This window comes from Chamaea fasciata, unplaced genomic scaffold (genome assembly GCF_029207755.1).
Source record: "Chamaea fasciata isolate MVZ Bird 193981 ecotype frontalis unplaced genomic scaffold, bChaFas1.0.hap1 SCAF_6, whole genome shotgun sequence".
Lineage (NCBI taxonomy): Eukaryota > Metazoa > Chordata > Aves > Passeriformes > Sylviidae > Chamaea > Chamaea fasciata.
Window position 1 is genome coordinate 45,488,445 of NW_027094091.1, and position 20,113 is coordinate 45,508,557.

The window sequence follows — 20,113 nt, forward strand, 5'->3', positions numbered from 1 at the left end:
GGTAAAGTTCTGTTACTGAAGGTAGTAGTGAATCATGACATTTGGGAAAGTAAGAACAGCAGCCCAACAACATGAGTTAAGTTTGGACTGATCATTTCTACGATACAAATGTAGAGCTTTTTAGGACTGCTTTGAAGATCTGTTGAGGTAGAAGTGACAGTAACAAGAAGGCATAAGGAAAAATTAGTCCAAATTGTTAAGATGCAATATGCTCTGCGAATATAACAGTTTCATGTATGAAAAAAGGTTAAATACAGATCATCGTTTTGTCTGGTGATTATTATTAGCATAGTGCTTCCTGCAAGAAGGTATACCTAGCTGGAGTTGTAAAAGCAGCATTAGATAAAACAGAGTGCTCACAACTTAGCAACAGCTTTGAAAGTATTGTCAATAAAACTACAGTTTGAAATAGGGCCAAGTGATAGTACGTGATAATACTGCACAATTGAAGCAGCACTTCAGTATCTAATCTTGGGATTAGAGCAGATCTGGAGGTTCACACTATTGAAACCATGTCAAGGCTGAACTTATAGCTCTCCTTTGCAGATATAAATAACAGCTACAGATTATTGGAGGCAAACTTTGATATACTTCACAAAAACAATGCCTATCTTAAAACCATGGAAGCTTTCTTCTTTTTCATCCCCTGGCAAAAAAAAAAACCACAAAAACCCAACAAACAAAAAAAACCAAAACCAAAAAAAACCAACCCCCAAAACATTCACAGCTGCAGTAGATGCTGAGGCATCTGTTTTTCACTATCACTGTGTTTATATGAATGTTTCTAAGGATCCAGCTCCTAGATATTATGGTCTTGATACTAAGTTCAGTTGAGCAAAAGACCTGGCTACGAACCAGGCTTTTACCACACACGAGGTCTTTATACGCATGAGACAGTCGTCATATTTTCCCCTGTGGACATATGATATGGTAACTATCAAAATGAAATATTTAGCATAGACAAAAATCTTTAGAAGTCATACAATTCTTTAGTGGTAAAAGTATTCTTTTTCTTTTCAGCTCATTAAAAATAAAATGTACATGCATGCACATATGTACACTCACGTATATATAAAGAGGAAGGATCCACAGACAGGATTGGTTTGGCAACCAGGAAAGGGAAATAGAAAAGTAAAAGACGAAAAAATAGCTTGGAAAAAATGGGGAGATGCCATATTGGAAATTGATCTTTTAAACACAGTTTTTCAAAAAGCTATGCTTAGAAGCTGTCCAAGACACAACTTAGAATATATCTGTTGTACTAATGTTTCCTTGTCATACTTGGTTAACGTAACGCATGTGATATTCCAAGTGCAGCTACTGCTGTTTGTTTTTCAACAGCTACATGAACAATATTTTTGGCTAAAATTGTTTATAATTTTTTGTTCCTTTTATTACTGTATTTACATGGAAATTTCAAAGTGAAAATTATTGCCATAAAACATGGCTCCTTTTTTTTTTTTAGCCTGACTGACAGATGCATCTGTTTGAGCAAGAACAAAACTCAACTCTATTAAACCAGTAATCCTTCCATATGACATTGTCACACAGCACAGATGTCCTTTCATAGGATTTCTGTCAAGGGGACAGCTTGCCATTCCGCACTGACAGGTAGGGCTGGGTATGATCAGCAAAGAGATCAGAGATGACTTAAGATGCCTTTCATCAAATTTAAAGCAATATTTATGCAAGTCACTGTGGAACAAAATTAATTATTGCCCTACAATAATTACTTCCATTTATACACACCAAAATGCTACCAAATTTTGGGAATGTGAGAGCTTCCTAAAAGGACACAGAGCACTTGCCATTAACTCTTCAATGTCTCAAGACCTAGGACTTCTAAGTGGGGATTTTCTGCCTTGTTGGAGCCAGGGTAGCTAGGATGTCTTATTTAAGATGGAAAGAAATGCAAAATAATCACAAGTATTTTACTTTTTAAAAAGCATTCTTAATATAGTTTCCCTATGCTGAATATACAAAATACATGGTGTTGTGATTGAAGGCAATGGTTTTATTAGCTTGCACATGCCTTGTTTAATTCACCTGCAGCTTCACCACCCACAAATATTGTGCTGAAATAAAAAATCCGTATGGAATAAATCATGAATTGTGGTTTCCCTGTGAAAAATGCAATTTGAAAGTATAATCTGGAAGCCACAGTAATGCATGCACTGGATAAGCAGGCAAACAACACTGCAATACAATGAAACTACTCATTTGGGGATGCTTCCCTGGCGCAGCTGAACCAAAACTGGCCATCGCAATGTAGAAATATGGAGATTTTTGACAGTGAAAAATGTGTGCTTTTTCAAAGCATGACGTCCCTTGGATAATTTTTCTCTTCGCTCCTTAAATAAAGGACAGCACATTTCCTTATTCTAAACAAGACAATCTCCAGGCTAATTGAGAAACAATCAGACTTTTACTTCTTTGTCCTCTGGTCTAAGGGGAGAAGGCTTTCAAAAAGACATATTCATTTCATTTGCCAGAAATTAAATCCAGATTTAAAGCTTTTCTCTAGCCCACTACTGTTCGGTTGCTTTGGAGGGAAGTTACAGCAGTGCCAGGCCTTGGGAAGAACTTCAACATGTGTTGGCAATCTTGCAAACTGAATTTAGAGTCCCTCAGATTCAATACTGGTATATTTATTGAGAGCAAGTCTTGCCTGAAGCTCTTTATGGGAGTTTATAGCAAGCTACTGGCACTCTGTTCTAGAGTGAGTTTCCGGGTTTTTACCCCTGCTGATGTTTAGAGCAATGCTAATCCACTTCCTAGGACATCCCACTGAGATACAAGTCACATTATTAACAGCTAGTAGTGTTGACCATGATTTCCAACAGGGCCATGCAAATTGGTTCCTGAATCTCCTGCATAGTCTTTCATTTAAACAAATTATTCCTGGTTGGAGAGAAAAAGTAAAAGCAAAATGAGAGTAAAATAGAATTTTCTATAAATGGCACTTTTGTACATGACCTGTATTCCCACAAATTTCATCAGGACAGTGCAAAGTGTAAGCTAGAATAGACTTCTACCCTTTTTACACTCTGTAAACAAGGTACAGGTAATCTGTACAGTTAATCTATTACACATCTTAAAATATGGAAGTGACCCTGTCAGGATTCTGTAACAGTGATTTGTGATCAAATTCCCAGGCAGTATGACATTACCTCTATTGAGTTAAATTTTAGAATAAAAATATCAACGGAGTTACTCCAATTTCTACAACCTGGATATCTGTGGTCTTCTCTACTATCTTTACAAACTCTATGGCAATTCAAGCCCTGTATGTGTATATATATCCATTCAAAGGCTTTTATGAAGACGAAGCAGCATGCAGCAGCATTGTTTCATTCAGGCTTTCAGTTTTAATCACCACCTCTTTCAACACTAGGGGATTCTGAAACCTCCTGGGCACACTGGAAACCTGGGCACAAGATGTGAGTTCTGCATTTGCAGTTGACTGACTTCAGGTTTCTCAGCTTTTGAGATTTCCCCTTTAATGAACAAGACTCAAAAGATGCTTGTCTGCTTCAGGGGTCTGAAACTACACAGAAAACACTGACTGGCTCTTCCAGTTTTCAAAGTACGTAGGCAGCAAAAGCATCAGTCATAAGTCAAGTTCACAGCTTTCTTTCCTCTGCTTTCTCTTTGCTTTGGACAGAAAATACATTTTCACTCTTTTGCCTCACCAGTCAGGCTATGGATGAAGTGTAATACTGCTATGATACCATTCCCCCACTGAAGAATAATCAATTGTAATAGAAGGGGAAAAAATGAATTTTTAGGTAATATCACTGAAAAAACAGCCTCAAATTCCTTTACTCAACGTCTCCTCACTTAAATACTGATTGCCACTTCAGTGATAAAGGAAGTTAACAAGTAGGGCCAGTTGTTATATCAGACACAAAATCAGAAGGAAACAGTAACCGTAATTTGGAAAAGCTTCCTATTGGCCTTGGGGTATTTCAGCTTAAGAATCAAGTGAAGTAGCTCCCAGTTTATCCAATACTAAGATTCATGAACATTTTAGTATTAAGGCTCATAACCATTTTTAACCATCTTGCAACACCTTGATTTTTCACAGGTTGGGATGAACTTGATGAAAGAAAAGTTTTAAAGAACTAAACCAAAAGCCAACAGAAACCACTCAACACATTCCTACTTGGCTCAAACAGTGAATGCACTCTCAAACGACCCCTTGACATTTTCCAGTCATTGCAGAAAGGGCTGTCCCCTCTCTGGAAATAATCTAAACACTGATCCTCCTAACTGTCAGAGAAGAACCAGAGATTAGGAAAAAAAGGATTTTTCTGATCAACAACCATCTCTTAAAAATGCCAACATATAACTTTTAAAGGTTGAACACAGTAACAAACAAATACGTGTGCAAAGTAACACCCACAAAAACAGGAATAGACTGGCTATGATATGGTTATAGAAAGGAGTCTACAGACGTGGTAGGATTGTGAAAATCAGATTGCCTTGTTAGGTGTACCCTTTACCAAAGTGAGAGTGAAAAACTGAGATCAACATTTATCCTCCAAGTGGGCTTAGAAAAGCTTATCACCTTTACATCAGTTTAGTATAAATATATTGCAGCATAGGATTTAAAGGCAACAAAAGTACAGGTTTAGCATTAAGCACGGGGAGAGATAAGCAAACAGCTCTGGTGTTAAAGACAGTAATTGCAAAAAGGCACTTGCACACAGGGAACACTGAATTCAGAAAACAGTTCACTTAGAAAAGTACAACATCATCTGTAACTTTGGGACAGAAAAGACCACAAACTACATGAAAAACTGAAGTGGGATAAGCTTTTTAGTAATAATTATATTGGTGTCTAAGCCCTTAACAGAGAATGATACTGGGTTTACAAAAGATAGAAAGCTAAGAACTGGGAATACTCCTACTCCGGTTTTGTTGCTGCTCCACGCCCCTCCCTGCCCCATGCTCCTAGGATAGATCATTGTTGAGCAGAACTAATGCTCGTGCTTGACAGCAACTTCATTACTCAATCTCCCATTCAAGAGCAGCATGGATTCTATCTCAAAGGGATCTAAAAAAGAGAAATATCTCAAAAATATATCCATTCAATATTTTTTACAACTTTTTGGAACTCATCAATATTTGCAGAGACCTCTGTCAAAATTTTCTAAGAGTAGAGCTCACATCTGTCAAATTTAGGTCAAGCTTCTATATAAAAACTCCAGATAAAACCAAAAAATACCAGGAATAGTTGTGTGGAGCTTTTAGCACAACTGTGGGGGTAAGGTTTTGAAAAAAGAGAATTTACATTATGGCTAGGTATTCTGGGTATTATTTTAAATAGGATGTTGTATACAGATAGAAGAAACTCCACTTGCAGTTTCCCAAAGACCGGAGGAGGAAATTGTACAGTACAAGAGACAATCAGGTCTAGCCATGTACTGCTCACCTTTTCTAGGTTAATGCAATCTTATTAAGTAGTGAATGTTTTTCAGTTTTCAGGGAACAGTGGAACTTCTGAACCACTGCCCTCACAGAAAAAGCTTTAATTTTTTATTGCTTATGAGAAGAGATTCACCCCATTGAACATCCATACTTGGTCCTCACAGTTATCAATATTTCCATCACTGAGCTTAGAGGAAAGAAACAACTTGTGGGTCAAAAACAATTTGCATTATGGGTGAGGAGAAATGAAAAATGCAATAGAAAAATGTACACCAAATTACTGATTTCCTTAGAATAAAATGAGAAAGGGGAAAGAAACATCAAATTAGGTCTTTTACTACTAACAGGATATTTGTTGCATAAAGCAACAAAATATTGGACATATAGGTACGATCAGAGTTCCTTGTTCTGAGAAATCCATAAGTGGTTTAAAGTTATGATTTCCACCTTAGCTGTTTGGAGTTTTTTTTTTTTTAAACTGTGAAATATCAGAAGAGTGAAGTGCCCTATGCTTCTCTCACCCTACAATTGGTTCTGTACTTAAAAAAAAAAACAAACTTAAAAATAAAAAAAACCCCCTATTTTATTCATAATCTAATCTAAGATGCAAATTTTAATCATGCCCTAGCCCAAAAAGTAGGGTGTATTTTCTTCTAAAGAATGCAGAAAATAGTAAGATGTGAAAAGATGTTAGGAAGGAAAATCCAAAATTGCAAGGAAATGGTTGGGTTAGTAAACAAAAAAGAAAACAGAGAAGACATAAGAGATGTCCATACATTTTGCCAAATCAGAGGGAGTTGGAAAAAATACTGATTGTTAAAACATAGACTGTAAATGAGAAATAATCAAATGTTAAAGATAAATCAAGCTTTACTTCGCACCTGACACTGTATGACATTGTGTCCTTTTTGCTCTTAATTAGAGAGATTTTAAGAAGAGGTGTCACTTGAAAGTTGAAGTGTTATCAGTTGTTCTGGGAAACATCTGTTTGAAGGAATTGCTCTGCCTCTAAATTTTTGTCTGTTGCTGTCAGTTGAAGTCTCATATCTCATCTCCAAGAATTACAAGCCAGAATTATTGAAGCTAGTGTGAAAAGAAGATGGGAAAATGTCCACTGTACAATCCATCACTTGCTTTTTTTAGGAGTGTTTAGATGTGAAAATTTACTATCTTGTACAGAGAAGTACTGCTGAAAATATCAATGTATATCCTAAATTTTGGAAAAGGTAAAATGTGGGGGTTCAAAAGTTTCCAAGAGAGAGTTGGGCACAATCACCTTTCACCTTAAAACAGCAGCGCAATTCTAGTTCACTTAAAGTACTAGAGATGATGTCTTGAAGCCTTTTCTGTAGCTCCCTTGGATATAAATTCTGACACCAACCCCTACCGTACCAGCTCTCACCTGGTTATAGCTCACAAAAAGCCTCATATGGAGTAAGGAGCAGCAGGAAGCCTCCTCTTCAAGGAATATGCAACATTTGCAAGTCAGTGTGAGAAAACTCATAAATTGCATGATATCTGCTTCATAAATAATCTGATACTTCTGAAGACCTGTATATCCTCTGACAAATGCAAAACTCCCTGTTATAAATTTATCCAGTGGATTCACAGATCTTTATTTCAGGACTCCTTACCATATTTCTACTGGCTGTTTGAGCCCCTTTATGAATTTCATGTGTGTAGCTTGATGTAAACCAACTACTTATCTGAATGTTTTTGGAGGCCACTTAAAAATAGCCTCAGAGAAGTTATGAATCACTGATTAAAAGCATTCAACTTTAAAACTCAGAATTTACTTATGGTAAGATCCACAAAAAGCTAATGCTTTTCAAGCATGAGAATAGCATTTGGCAGGCACCACCTATTTGCAGACCAGAGAAAAGAAGACATTCATTTATGTGCCTATAGCACATCATATTTTCAAAATCTTCTGCAAACATTACTAATTAATCCTCATCTACTCTTGCCAAATACGCTATTGTATTAAGAACTGACCTAACATAACCTTAAATGTTAAACAAAGCAACAGACTACAGAAATGATAAAGAAAAGCTACTGGAGCAAGGAGCTGGGAAGTGTTCAACTCACAGTTTCATGAACATTTAATAATTTTCAAGATAATAGCTAAATTGATCACTGATGGGAGTACTAGGGCACTGCCGCTACACCAGAGGTAAGGCTAGTTCACTAAATAGCATTTCTTATCCATGAGGAACTCTGCAGCATGCTGTTTCTATAAAGGTGAATTTGATTTAGTGACGATGGTCTCTTTGTTAATGTTTACAGACTTAAAGGATTATTAGGCCTTTCAGATTTCAAAACAACAAAAGATCCTAGAGGATTTTATTTTTAACTCCTGCTTATTTGCTAAAACATGAGTTAATGCAATTTTTGGATATGAAATAGTGTTGAGTACTCAATTGCTAAAGTAGCATAATCTGAAAAGTGAGGTTTAACAATGGAAACACTAAGATTCATCTTTGTCTCTCTCATTCAACTTTGAGAAGCAGAACATGAATCACCTGTGATCATTAAAAGAGACATTCTCTTGTACTCTGCAGCATACTAATTGTATGAATACTATATTTTACTGAATACTGAAGAAGAAAAGGGTGTAGGCACAACTCAAAATTATTAAGTAAAAACTTGAGTTTAGGCAAATGATTTCTATAATTTTCACCTGATAGAACACCAAGTATAAAATACACCTAAGAGACAGAGACAATAGCTAAAGTACAACTACATAACTACAAGTTCAATACACGTAGTAATTTAGAATTACCTCATTTAGTTTAACATGTTAAAAAATATGACAAGAGAAATACAAATCCATCTTTCTCTTTTTTTCCCCAGTTTTCCCTTGTTTTGAATGTAATGATGTAAACAGAAATTAAGCTATGATATCCTGTCAATATTTCAGAGTTCTGTGTTCATATATTATCAAACTCATTAGCTGGCCCAATGACTAGAAATAACTGTTTTTTCCTGAGAAGTTACTTTGAAACATTTCTATAACATATTAGCAGGGGGAAAAAATTCTGAATATATTTGGAACATTTATGGTTTTCTTGAAATTAAACCACTACAAATTATAACTAAATCCAGTGCTTCAGCAACTTTTCAAGCCCAGACTAACTTATTTGATGGGTAGTTTTTTTCTTGCTTTGGTTTATTTTATTTCAGATATTATGGCACAGCCAAGGAGGATAACAATCAGCTCCTCTACACCTGCTGTGTTATGTGTGTACCTTTGTAACAACATGACTCACACAGAAGCTCCTCCTGAGTAGCAATATGCCTCTGTTTTACAGTGTAACTGATAAAGAGTAATAAAAATTAAAATAACAACTACAGCAAATAGTGGAACTGGTACTATTAAGAGAAAGGTATGCTCTGATAACAGAATTGTTGATATGAGGGCAAGGACAGTGACTTTTTGACAGCGTAGGAGCTGAAAATGCATGAGCCAGCTAAACTTTACACAAGCTGATGTCATTAATAAAAATCATTCAGTGATTTTTGCAGCAATAGTCTAATGTGATCAATGGTTTCCAGATATATAACTTCTGAAAATTATTACTGATCTTGGTTATCAACTTCCACCCACTTTGTTTAATGCTACTGCTTTTAAATAATAACTTTGTCTATAGAGACAATATGGTTGAGCTTCTGACAGACAAAATTTCTCTTTTATTCCATGAAATTTTTCAAAAAGTGTCTTTAGGATCAAGTACAACACAGAGTAGGACTGACATATCATGGTAGACACTCCTCTTAAAAAGAAGCTCCAACCCTAAGTCATGCTGCCTTTTATTGGTTCAGCTATGGAACCACTCACTTGCACAAATTTCTCTATGTTTTTTGTTTTCTGTGGATGATTTCCCTTCTATGTAAAAATTCTTTTCTTTGAAGAGGCTTGCTGCCTGAAAAATCTATAGGAGGAGAACTAATAAAACATAAGTCACAGACAGAAAGCTTGAGTGGTCAACTGCCCTTAAAAGAGGGCATGCATGCTATGCATACTTGAAACAGATGTTTTGTCTGTGCACATCTGGATTTGTGTTGAGAGTGTCTTCTTCTGCCTGCTTTCAAGTGGGGAAAAGAGCCAGGTTAAAAATCAAGAGAAGTTCACAAAATCTGTGTTCCTGATCCATCTGCATGTAGTTGTGACATCATTACTGTAAACTACTTCTTAATTAGCATTAGTTATGAGTGACTAGTGTTTTTAATTACTATTATTGCACTGGGAACCTTAACCTGGAACAAATATAGAGGGCTAATCTCAGTTAAAGATAACCGAAGGAGGTAGATCAAGGAGGCAGGGAAACAAAGTCCAAGGTGACAATAATCTGTTAGCTGGTTTATAATGTTGTACAATAGAAACTGTTATAAGATATTCAAGTTTCTAGTATTAGAAAATAGAATATTGGAGTAAGCTGCATTGGAAGGGACCCACAAGGATCATCAAAGTTTAGTTCCTGGCCCAACACAGAAAAAAACCTAAGAATCACACCACGTGCCTGAGAGCATTGTCCAAACATTTCTTGAACTCTGGCAGGCTGGTGCTGTGATGGTCTCGCCTCCCCTCCTCCCCACTCCTTATTTACCTCTTCCTCAAATGTAAAATTTTTAAATATGCCAAAGGGTCACTGATATCCCAGCATAACTGGCATCATGAAGGAAAGCAGTGGGAAAGCTGTAATAGGATGTAGTATACTGAAGTTAGTGGAGATGAAATAAAGCTAATCAAGAAAGAAGATCAGGGTAGAGAAATAGATAGTATATGCTGAAATAAAACCAATAAGAAGAGAGTGCTAGGATTTAGAGGAAGTGAGGGAGTATAATCAGCAGACAGGAAAGATGTCTGGAATTTTTCTTTTGCATTATTATTTTAAATATCAATCTAAAAGGATATTGTGCAGTGGCTCATGTGTTTGTAATTCATTGTCTGCTACTTGTGTTTTAACATGAGGGGTCAGGAATCAGTCTCCTGCACTTCCTTCATGACCCTGTCTGCATCCTTGGGCACACCACTTTACATGCCTTCATTTCCTTATGAAAGATACATTACAAGAGCAATATGCAGCATTTGGATTTAGGACTAATGATTCAGATTTCAGAACCAATAAGTACTCAACATGCAACCAGAATGTTCAAGATTTCTCCAAAGCACCCACTTCACATCTGAGCTGAACTCCAGCAAGAAACAGGGGAAAAAACCCTGGACAAACCAGAAAGCTTCTGACAGGTCTCTTTGTGCAGGGATGTCTCTGTTCCTTTCCAATGCAAGAGAGTGTGTCACTACTTTTCCACTAGGCCATCCTCAGGAAAAAATATTGCGCTCCATATGTAGTTAAGAAGACAATATTCTAAATTTTCTTCTTGATTATTCCAGTATGCACAGACCCATGATAAGCACTGGATATGCAGATGCATTTTTCAAAAGGTAATTGTCCCCTAAAAAGATGGAAATTCAGGGGTTTTAGAACTGATAACAAAACTGCCACTGCACAATCTCTCTTTGTGTACCACTATAATATTAGCATTGTCCAGCTACATAATCAATAATCTTAAAGTGAACCATGTCCTCCAATATGAATTTTGTAAATCCCTACTGATACTTACATCAATTCTCGCTTGCACTATGCATAATCCCCTGCCTCCCAAAATTTTAAAAATTAAAAAGGACATGAAATTTAGAACATAATTCTAGGTTTCTTAACACAAGAGCCTGTAGTGCAGCTCATAATGATCCAGGAAAAGACTAGATGATGAAAGTCAGCGGCAGGGAAATGTTGTTTTGATGATACATATAACAGATGACCACCCATGACAACAGATGTTGCTCTATAAATCCATATGGGTGGCAGTGGGTGCAAATCAATAGCTGAATATTTATTGGCAGCAGAACTAGCTGGATTTACGGCTGAGTAAAGATGGGTGCAGAAACACCTCTAAGGCTCCGATGCTGCTGTGTAGCTCCCATAGTGAGAAGTCCCACATCAGGAAGCTTCACCTGGTCCAGGATTCCTACTGCCCTGCATTGTGGTGGCTTAGACATTAGAGGCACCATTCACACACCCTCTGTCACCTGAGTTGTATACCATGTTGGATGAAACAGGTTTTAAAACCTTTAGTCAACCTGCTGCATAATGTCAGATATGCTCTGAAAGGAATAGAAAAAATTCTAAGCATGGCAAATCAAAGAAAAGCTATCTACATTTTTGGAGGAGTGGAAGAAATGTATAGAATGGTCCAGCTTTTTTAAAGGCATTGCACAGTGAAATGACACCTGCTGATACTAAAAGACTGAGCTGGAACCTGACACAGGACAGGAAAGGATATATCTGTGCTTCAGGACTGGATTGATTTGGCTGTTACATTTAGATGTGTATAAAGCATCTGAGACCTGTTTTTAAGAGTGTTTTCATGAAGGAAAGGTAGGTGTGGAAATGAAGACTTACATGTCAATCCATTGCAAGTTTTGGGTCACCTAAAATAAAACATGGCTATCTGATGGCTAGCTGTGAAGCGTTGTGAGGTGCTTCTTTCCCAAAGTAGAATGACTTGTATCAGTGCATTGTAATATTTTTCCACAAGCACACTGGGCTTAACACGTTCTCTATAAGTTGAAAAATTTTGCAAAACACATGTTGGACTACTTAAAAAAATTAAAACTCTCCAACTCTGAAATGGAATCTTCAAACTCTTAAACTCCTGATGTGCCTAGTTTCTGTTTCTGTACTCTCTTAACAGATCATTTTAAATCTGACACAATTACACTGCATCCCTTTGGTGATGTTCTCTAAAGGAATATTCTTTTCCTGTCCTCTCCACCAACCTTCAAAAAAGAGGGAATTATATATGCAGACACACATATGTATATAAACATATATCTCAATAAGCATTTATAGCTGTGACAAATTTATTCTTACTGTCAATTTAATACATCTGTTTTCCATTTGAATTTGATATAGAGCCTGGTGTTTTCTATTAGATCATATAAACAAGTGTTTGATTTAAAACAGGATTATTTTTCTTCACAGAGATTGAGGGCAGCAATAAACATCACTCTCTCTGGGAATACAAATGAGGTGGTAATTCCATTAAATATAATAATTTAAATAAGAAAAGAATTAATTAAAAAATTTAAAAAGCTTGTCCAGAGGTCTGTTCTGTCTACTGATCTTCTGGACAGAAACTGTTCTTGCATGACTGACTTTTCTAGTGGATTACAACAAAATGAGATGTATTTCATTTTTCCAAGTGTGCATGCTTGGAAAGATCAATCAGCTTTCTGTCATTAGCAGCACTGATGTGAAGCCAAAAGCAGAGTAGTCACTTCACCGCTCTACTGGGTGAAGTTTACTTTCTGTTCTAGATTTTTTAATCACTTCTTAGAAAGATAAAAAAGGGCACTTTCCTTTTCTCTAAACTAATATTTTTACTTTTGTAAAAGAAGACAACTGCAAGTCTGCAGATGTAGCTTGTAAAATAAAACCTTAAAGGATTTGAGTGAGAGCATGTCATCTGACAGTGAGGGATTAGGGCCATAATCAAATTTTAATGGGAACAAACCCACCCCCAATGGAGTAGAACATTCCTAAACCAGAAAAAGCTCATCTCAGAGAGGGGTATTTCATTTGAAAAGCATACCTTTACAAAAAGGCAAAGCAAATGTAGGTTCTGGGTGACAGACACCTTGCTATTCTGTCCAAAAAGCTGGACCATGTGGGAGGACTGGGCTGTTACTGACTACTGCCATGGCAGCCAGCACTCCAAAAGCACCTAAGGTATTTGCCCTATTGAACCTCATAAGACTGGATCCATGGCCCACAGATCTCACCTGCCCAGATCCCTCTGCTGATCCTTCCTACCCTTCAGCAGGTCAACGCTCCCAACCAGCTTAGTGCCATCTGTGAACTCAGTAAGGGTACACTTGATCCCCTCATCCAGGTGATCAATAAAGATATTAAACACAGCTGGCTCCAACATCAAGCCCTGGGGAACCCCACTAGTGACTGATCACCAACTGGATGCAACTCCATTCACCAAGCCTGGGCCTGCCCATCCAGCCAGTCTTCTACCCAGCAGTGCAGGCATCCAAGCCATGAGCAGCCAGTTTCTTCAGGAAAGTGCTCTGGGAAACTGCCAAAGCCTTTACTACTGTCCAGGTGGACACAGCCACAGACTTTCCCTCTCCCACCAACCAACACCTCGCCATAGAAGTAGATCAGGTTGGTCAAGCAGGACCTGTGTTTCATGCATCCATGCGGCCTGGGCCTGATCCCCTGGTGGTCCTGTATGTGCCATGTGATGGCACTCAAGGTGATCCGTTCCTGCCCCGTCAAACTGACAGACCTGTAATTTACCAGATTGTCCATCCAGACCTTCGTAGATCAGTATCACATTTGCTAACCTCTCTTGATAATCAGGCTGTACACAATTAAACTGAGCTTCATGTATATTCAACCCAAACAGTAAATCACTTGGAAATATAGGATGATGGAATTAAACTTAAATTCAACATATTAGGAAGAATGCTTTGACACCACCTGTCCCAGGAATAGACTTGCTGAGCTGCAGTGATTTACAGGAGCACTATGGTTGATGGTACACCATCTTTGATTCAGAGAGGAAAAGGGAAATATGGAATAAAAATATACAGACAAAGTATGAATAAGCTAGATCAATGGTAAAATTCAAAAGGAGAAAATATTATCTATTTGCTTTTTAGTACATCCCAATTTAAGATTGTATGTGAAGAATTGTGGCTTCCATTAGAGTATCTGGCAAGAAAGAAAGAAAGGCACAAATGAGATTTACAACCTGGTGTTTGCATTTTTTTCCCCACCAATATTGAAGAGATTATGCAAAGTAATAAAGTTAACATTAGAATCTAAGCAATTTATAGCAACTTGCAAAGTCACCTATCTGACTCTATCTTAGAAAATGACAATGTTAAATGTTAAATGGCAAATGAGTTAGAATTTGTAAGAGTAAAAAAAAAAAAAAAGGGCAAAAAAATCTTGAAATTAGGCATAAACCAGGAATTTTGTTGCCCTATCTAGATACAGAATAGGGAGGTTTTTGTGACTCTACAAAGCATCTTTGAATGGACTAAGTAGTTTAAGTTTACACAAGAAATGGTGAGAAACAACATGTACACTGATCCAGTTTGCACTGCAGTAGGCATGAGGACAGACCTTTTGCAATCAAAATGAAACCAAGGGGCTCTGAGAATTTCACAGCTTACTGGCCTTAGCTCTCTGGCTGTCAATCTACTCTTTGACACTGGGGCCCAAGTTACCATTTGCCAAGAAAGCTTGGGAAAAGCTCCCATCAGTTCTTAGATCCAGGAGGAAAAATATAAGCACTTGCAAACTGTGGTATGTATTTTACAGTGGTTACAAAGTGTATATGAATAGCATTTTCTTCGAGTGAAAGACTCGAACAAATAAAAGTAGCTATAATGCTAAAATAGACGTCGTAAGACCCCCTCTGGTTTTGTTTTTTTTTTGGGGGGGGGGTGGTCTTTCTGAAGCTTCAGAATTTCATATTTTCAGATTTTCTTCATAATAAGGTTGGGATCATGATGTTTTCTGATTCAGCAGACAAGACCTAGAAATTAAAAATTTCACTCAATACATCACATTGGACTTTCATTCACAAATATAGCAATGCAAAAGCTTCAGCTTAAATGATTAAGTACTATATCTTATTTTTTTAGAGGTAGTTTAGCTCGATAACATTGAATCTCAGCCGAATAAATGATAATCAGTATATTTATTAAGTAGAATGTTTTCCATAATAAAACTAAACTCGTGGAAAAAAATTAAATGGGATTTTTGTTTGTGAAAAAAGATACAGCATATGAAATGTACCCAAAACAAATGGCAGCACTTTGGAGCTTCTGTTTGGGAGTACCTAAACATTTTTACACACTCAGCTAGTACAGAAACATCTTCTCAGGACTTTTTGCCTTGCCTTCCAAGGGCGTATTTGATACAGAATCACAGAATATGCTAAGCTGGAAGGGAACCACAAGGATCATTGAGTCAATCTACTGTCCCTGCACAAGACAACTCCAAGAGTCACATCACGTGCCTGAGAGCATTCTCCAAATGCTTTTTGAAATCAGCCACTGCCCTGGGCAGCCTGTTCCAGTCCCCAACACTGTGGGTGAAAAACCTTTTTCCAGCCTAGACCTCCCTGTCACAATTTCATGCCATTCCCTTAGGTCCTGTCACTGGTCATCACAGAAAAGAGATCAATGCCTGCTCTCCTCTTCCCCTCACAAGGAAGTTGTAGACTGCAATGAGGTCTCCCCTCAGCTTCCTCCAGGCTGAACAGACCAAGTCACCTCAGGCACTCCTCACATGGCTTCCCCTCAAGGCCCGTCACCACCTTCACTGCCCTCCTTTGGATGCTCTCTAACAGTTTAATATCTTTATTATACAGTGGTGACCAAAATTGCACACAACAAAACAGGCTTGGGCTGGTTGAAATTTTGTTGTTTCTGGAATTGTGACAAGCTGGAGAAAAGATGAGTAAATATGAGTTAGAACAACCTTATATGGGCTTCTTGTGACACACTGTGATCAGAACTCTTGCCCTAGGAATTCTTCTAATGTATTACTTAGTATTTCCTGAAAACTATAGAGCTGGTTGGTATTGAGAAAATCATGCCTTTATTTCTAATATTTTATATCTCATCTGTCATTCATTGTGGGCAGAGAAATAGACTCTTATAGCATGGATGCAGAATAAAATCAGGCTTGCATGAATTCAAGCAAAGACACTTTGCCCTGGTGAATCATTGCTACTAGTGATATTACAGGACTGAAAAGAGACTGAACCCTTAAAATCAACAGTGAGAAAAATAAAATACTGCTTTGCTTATGAACTCGGTATTTTGACTGTGGAATATGTTTTCAGAGAAATATGGATCTCTGCATATTCATTCTTTATAGAGGAAAACACATCAAGTCACATTTTTGCTGGTTACGATTTTTGAGAAAACTTCCAATGTTGCAGCATGAAACAAAACTGCCCCCATTCCCAGTGCATATATGTCAGAAATATCAATGCAAGTAGGTGTTTTGTGATCCTCAAGGAATAACTATGAATACATTTACATTATACATAATTTATACACATATTAATACAAAGCTAGCAAGACAAGACATGAAATGAGACACATACAACCAACAGGTCAGTAGCTGGAACAACTCATTTCCATGTTACCCTTGAGCTAGGACACTGGCATTTTATACACTTGTTCTTTATGTTCAGATGAGACAGATGTGTAAATTGTAAAGCTTACTGTTACGGAAATGAAAATAATATAACAGGATGAGGCGTATTTATCAAGTCACCATCAATGCATTCTCTGTATGGCAGATGATCAGAAAAATGTTAATTTTAACATTGGAGATGTTACATGGTACATTGTGCACAGAGTTGCACCAATCTGTCATCAAATAGGAAAAGGAATGGTAGCACCAAAACATTATGGCTTACATGCACTTCAAATTTTTAGGAAATTTAAAAAGGAAAAAATCTCACTCATTAAGACAAGATATCAAGTTCATACGCTTCCAGCGCAAACTTGCATAATTTATGTTCTAATGTCTGTGCCTTAAGACAAGATATGCCATTGTTGTTAAAATAGACAAGTTTTGTAAATAACCTTTTCATAGAATCACAGATAACTAAGGTTGGAAAATACCTCCTAGATCAGCGAGTTCAATAATTAACCCAGACCTGCCAAGTCAACCACTAAGCCATGTTTCCAAGCACCTATCTACAAGTTTTTAAAAATTTTCAGGGATGGCCATACCACTGATTCCCTGGGCAGCCTGCTCCAATGCTTGACAACCTTTCCCATGAAGAAATTTTTCCTACTATCCAATCTAAATCTCCACATCTAATGGCACAACTCGAGGCCATTTCATCTTGTCCTACTGTTTTTTCCTTGAGAGCAGAGATGAGCCCACCTCACTACAACCTCCTTTTGAACAGATACATCTCTTTGCAGAACTTCATATACACTTTTTGTGACAAATCAGAAGAATTTTAACCAGAAAGTTCATAGAATGAATAAATTACTGGCAGCTGCCACACTCACACTGTAAGTAAAGTGGCTATTACACACACACACACCAAAAAAAAAAAGAAAAAAAAAAGACACCAGGAAATTAAGAGCATTGAGCACCATAAAGTACATCTAAAGCATTGTAGGAATTTACCAAACAAAAAAGAATTCTGTAAAGAAATGCATACCTGAAAACCAATTTGGTTAACTTCTCTCCTATGAGATATGAAAATGCATTATATTAATTCACAGGCTTTTTAATTTGTTTGATCTCCTGAGTGCTTCCATAGACAGAAGTGAGTGATTGACGAAGCTTCAGAAATTAAATCATATAGCTGAGAAGTTTCAGGACTTGTAACTTTATTTAATATTTCCACCAATAAGTCCCCAATTGTTGTTTAAATTAACTTAATACTTAAACCTACTCATAAACCTAGTCTGTGTAAAAAGGTACTTTTTTAAAAAAATCACTCCAAGATATAAAGCATACCAACTTCAGTGAAAACAATACTTAAACTAGTCCTGCAGCTCTGACATGAGGGTTTTATTTTGTTTCTGCTTGTTCATAAGGAACAGAATTGGCCACCAGGGATTTAGTCTTTCAAACTTGCTTAAAGTCAAACACACAGTGTTACACTGGCTTCAGTGGAACTACTCATATTCCAAAAGCTAAGCACATGCACCAATCCTTACCACCTTACAAATGTGCAAAATCAACACAAGAACTTTGAGTGGGTTTGCTCCCAGCTGATGATGCTTTCAATGAAGGAGAGAAGCATGGTACATTTGATTCATGTGGCATGGCTGTAGCACATCAGAGGGCTGAGCTAGAATTGAACCAGATCATACAAAAAACAGAAACCTATTTCTTTAGATCTCTATAGGACACATGACTATGTGCTATAGGGATATACAGAGAGTGACTGCCTCATTACACGGTAGAGCTGAGAGCTGACAGCTGCTGTGACCTGCTGGGTGCTGATAGAGCACAGGAACAAGTCCAGACAGGTTAATTCCCAGACCTGCTGAAGGAACAGGTTCTTGCACTAAATAAGACTCAAGAATGGACCATCAGCTCAGTTTGGGAATCAGCATTCCTTAGATAATTTGTATTACTCAATAAAAAGTACAAATTATGACATACAAAGATTAATGAGATGAGATGCCTTAAATCAATCAACACTCAAGCAAATTTCGAAGCAAAACCAGGCAAATGACTGATGGAAATGTAAAGACGAGCACATAATTTTGGACTCTTACAATAAATTTCTACAACTAAATCCATCAGAGGCAAAAGAGGTGGAAGCGATTAGAGCACCAACAAATGAAGCTAGTAACATTAAAAGAAAAATAAGGACATTGAACATATCTGTCTCCAACAAATGCCAGTTACATTATTACACAATTTCTCTGATGTAATTACAGTTTTAGGACAGACGTAGAGGGGAACAATCTTACATTTGAAGCAAGGAGGATTTAGAGTCACAGGACTTAAATTGACCCGAGGCTGAAAACGAAAAACACAAAAGACTAACAAGAGCCTATATAAAATAATGACAGCAGGAACCGGATAGAAATAAATCTCCCACCAACAATAACACAAAAGAGAAATAAAAGACAGATTTCAAGACTGGCTCACTCAGGCCACAGTGAAATAGCAGTAAAGACAGTGTGATAGTAACCTCTGATCCTGGAAAATCCTGTGCTCACACAACAATGAAAACTGTTAAATGGAAAGATGTAGTAAGTTTTGTGGAGCTTGGTGGAGGAATGCACCTGCCTGCAGGGAACAACCTGGAGGTTGACCTGCACAGACATACTCCTCTGCATAAATAACAAGCTCACCTCTACACACACACACACACAAATCCTCCTATGTTTCTGTTTAAACAGGTACTAAATGCAGGTACAAGTGTAGGAATCTCATCATACTCTGGAACCTAACTCTTTTATGGAGAGACCCCCACGTTTTTCACCCTGATTAAAGAGAGGCCATACTGGAGGCTGGTTGCATATGAACTTTCATTATCATTACATATTTATAGGAGAAGCAGTAGTGTTTCCATCTTAGAAAATTTTTCATACTTTAACAATTACCCCTACAGCAAGAAAAAGTCAAGTCCTTTCAAAAATTTTAGGAGGGGGAATAGTAAAGACAGAACGAATAGTCCAGTGTTATTTGTTGGCACACTTGGATTCTGTTATAGACATATGGGACCCCCCTCTAAGAAACTTGCTATTTCAGGTGTCTAACACTAAACAGAACATGTATCAAACCATCTCAAAATAAATACATTCAGATGAGTATACAGACTGATGAGTCGTTCTGTAATAGAAAAGCTTTATCAACCAATAGCTGACCAGTCTTAAGTGTATCATGGTCTTTTGAACAGCACACTGTATTTTTTAATGAACTAGAATTAAAAATTTAGGCTGTTCCGATACATCTTTAAAGACTGACACTCTGGGACGTTCTCATGCCACATCTACCTCTCAGGTTTGCATTAGCACTGTCTGTCATGTTCAATCAGAGGCTTAAAAAAATCATCCAAACGTGAAGCAACCTATGCAACGAGGGTGTGA

General features: G+C 37.3%; 1 protein-coding gene across 4 annotated transcripts in view; it reads right to left on the reverse strand.

Annotated features, from left to right (window-relative positions):
* FAM241A (family with sequence similarity 241 member A) overlaps positions 1-20,113 on the reverse strand; it is a 275,269-nt gene that overhangs the window by 196,176 nt on the left and 58,980 nt on the right. The window contains exon 3 of one of the 4 annotated variants that reach the window (XR_010721485.1): positions 14,113-15,054. The exons of the other annotated variants lie outside the window; for them this stretch is intronic. The gene's annotated coding sequence lies outside the window, so the exon portion shown is untranslated. Of the gene's footprint in view, positions 1-14,112; positions 15,055-20,113 lie in introns of those variants that run through there. 4 annotated transcript variants of the gene reach the window in all.